We start from the raw sequence: 3,528 nt of genomic DNA, 5'->3' as shown, positions 1-3,528 counted from the left end.
AGGAGTTACGTTTCCCGTTAGTAGATTAAGACTCTTTTCCAGCAGAAATGTTTTATCATTCTACCTCAAAATCCTTGTAAAAGACCTCCTACTTGTCCTCATCTTCAGCTCCTGACACGAGAAAACTACTACACCAAAGGTACCCAGTATGAATCTGCTTTGGGTGCTGCTTTTCCCCATCTGCTTCACTACAGAGAATCTTGCAAAGGGACCCATTTAGTTCGTTAGGAAACTACCATTGCCATCCTCCTCTGAAATGATGTTTGCACACATTCCTTCTCTGTCTGCAAGTGAAATCAGGTCATTGGCCAGGCTGTCCTCAGAGTACACGTGTGTAATTTAAGAGGGATTCGTGAGAACTGGCACTGACTCCTTCTCAACCCATTGCCACACACAAAGCTCTCTCTTTAAAAACATACGTAAAATGCTATTAGGTGGGAGATAGAATACACTGGAGAAGCAGAGACAGCATCTTTGGCATGTCTGTCGAGTAGGTCTTTTGAAAGACACTTAAGTATACCAGCTCAAGATAGACAGTAAACACTAGGGGATCTACCAATGAAGACAGTCCCTCTCAGTTTGACTTTCAACATAAAGCAGAAGAAGTGGTTGGCTTTCTCCTGCTTCAGGTAAAGGCAAACCCATTTGTGGGGTTGCTTTTGCTCAAGGGCCTGGGCATACCTGGTGGTGATAATGAAGGATGGGCAAGTCCAATGCATACCTCAAGGGAATCTGACTATGGCTTAGAACTGCTCAGCTTGGCAGACTACGCTAAACGCTGAGTAACTACACGAGGACAATTAGTCTTGTCCAGCTTGCTTTACACTGCTTTCCTGGGCTCTTATCAGCCAAATCACAAAGACAATGAATCCTGTCTATCTTGCTGAGTTTAAATCAGAAATTCTCTTGAAATACTTCGTTACATCAGGATTCCTGAGACTTGTATATGTGTGAACAAGTTGATGTTATTAAGAATAATTGATTATAACAATTTGTGACTGAACGAGGGCTTGGTGGTGGCTGGGGATACGATACTGTTTGTGAAAATACATTGAAAAGCATCAATAGGAATGATATGCAGGTAAGAAATATGGGGTTACAATCAAAGTGTAGAGAGATAAGTAGCTTGATGTTAAGATGTATATTCTTTGAGCACATAACACAAATGTCTCAACTCAATGGTGTCTTGAGGGCGGGAGGAGATGGGATGCAACCTGTAAGTGACTCAAATCTTTTGATGACATTTCCCCCCCACAACCTTCCCATTTGTTTACATTTTTATAACAAATTTCACCATTTGGACAGACTTTTCTAAGGAGCTTGAGTGACTGAAGTCATCACGTCAGACTCTGCTGACTGGTGGAGAAGGACACTGTCTTGTTTCAAATTGATGAGCACAAGGTCTTTGCTCTTACTCAGGCTGAACAAACTGTAACTGCAGCACATCGCATGATAACCAATTAAAAGCAACCTTGAGCACGTGGACAGCTTGTTTTAACCAATAATGTTATGTCTTGTGGCGCGTGGAAAGCTTTAAGGTGTGTAAATAAGTGATACTTTGGCAATAAAGTGAGAACGATTTAGCATCGCATCGGTGTACGGTCGTTACTCGGGACTCGTCTTCCTATGAGGTACCCTGTAAAAGTCCCCCATGTCCTGAGCATAACGGTCTGACATCATAGTCCTTAATTCATCAATGTCCTTTCGTAACTGACAAACATCCAAGAGCTACTTTCAAAGGCTTTCTGCGCGGTGGTAATTTTCCTTCTCTTCAGCTGAACAGCTCAGTGATCGGATTCCCAGCAGTAACGAAAGATTTGGCTCCTCACCCTGAGCTCTCTGAGTCAGAATACTGCACAGTGCTTTCAAGTCAAATAAGCAATGGGACATTTCCTTGAACAACTGGTCTGCTATAGGTAGCATCTCAGATACCGGCCGCCTGGACCGTTCTCGCTGCCGCATCTGCTCTTTCAGAGTGGCATTCTCTTCCATCAGTCTTTGGTTTTCAGAGAACACGTTACTTAACTGCTCTATTTTCCTTTCTTTTTCTTCAAGTTCATTAGTCATCTTCTCAACTATCTGTTCTCCTCGCCACGATGTGCAGTCCATCCTGGCCCTTCTCCTGGGGCTTGTTGGGCTTATCGGGCTTGTTGGGCTCATCAACACCAGCCACAGAATATCTAAAATGAACACATCTGGTTAAAACAGCAGTCTTATATTGAAGGTCTTTGCTTTGTGGGATACCTTTCTGCTTAGGGATCTGAACTTCCTCCTTGTTGTGGAAGCAGAATGGACCAAAGCTATCACATACCTCAGACTACGCAAAGAATTCATTATTAAAAATTCAGAAACAAAATTCTATTTCTGCTATGGCTTTCTACTATGGCTTTAGAATTAACTATACAATATTTTAAAGGGTTGAAGGATGCTTGCCGTACTGTCCCATACATTTGCTTCACCACTAATCCGTAAAAGACAACGAAGCGTGAGTTTTTCCTTTTAGGCATACCTGTGACGCCTACAGAATCAGCAGTTGGAACAAAACCTTCACTGTTAATCTCTCACATGGGTGCTGCTATGGACGGATTTCCTCAGACACCTCCTTTACTTGTTACTTTGGGGACTGAGTCAACGCATACTGGTGTGACAGACAAAGTAACCATGAAGGCAAACACCACTTTAAGGGAAATGAATGCATCTGCACAGTCCACTACAGACTTCTGTTCATTGGAAGCATCTAACGCAGCCACCTATTCAACATTTTCATTACCAAGTACAGTGGAGCCTCCTGATGCACTTCACAGCACATCCAGCTCTACTGTCTTTTCCAAACTCATCTCTTCAACAGGTCTTCCAGCTGCTCTTCAAGCCTCAGCAGTCACATCACGTACTCTCAGTTCTACTGCATCTATAACTTTACCCATTTCAATAGCAACTCCAACAACCCTGCTCAGTGCAAGTCCTAACCCAACACGTTCTACATTATTAACAACACCAATTTCTGTAGTGGTAGTTCCATTTCCACTTGAAACATCAACCACTCAGCTAGGGACTCTTTCCCCTACTTCAGCTTTAACAACTTTAACCTCCAAGCCATCTTTTGTCACTTCTGAGCTGCCTGCAGGGATTGGGAGGAGTAGGAATCCTTCAGCAAGTCATTCTAAGGGAGCAACAACATCCTCTCAAGCGCCTTTGTCTGCTTTGCTGGCTGGCAGAGCAATTTTCACAAGACCTGTATTTTTCCTAGGTTCATGGTTGACACTAAGCACATCGACTTTGACTGTTAGAACTAGATCTGGCATTGGTCAGACTACAGTTCACTCAACACCTATTTCTGCACTGACTTCAACTGCTTCTCAAATTCCTATGACTACAAGATTAGCTAATTTTGAGACAAGTTTTCCTCAATTATTCACAGTTTCATATTTTGAAACAGCAAAACCCTTGTCTAAAACTTCTCTAATATCATCAAATGCAAATTCTTCAGCTAGTATTTCTCCAAAGCCATTTTTATCTTCAGTGGATATT

This window comes from Phaenicophaeus curvirostris, unplaced genomic scaffold (genome assembly GCF_032191515.1).
Source record: "Phaenicophaeus curvirostris isolate KB17595 unplaced genomic scaffold, BPBGC_Pcur_1.0 scaffold_219, whole genome shotgun sequence".
Taxonomy (NCBI): Eukaryota; Metazoa; Chordata; class Aves; order Cuculiformes; family Cuculidae; genus Phaenicophaeus; species Phaenicophaeus curvirostris.
This window is presented reverse-complemented; position numbering follows the sequence as displayed.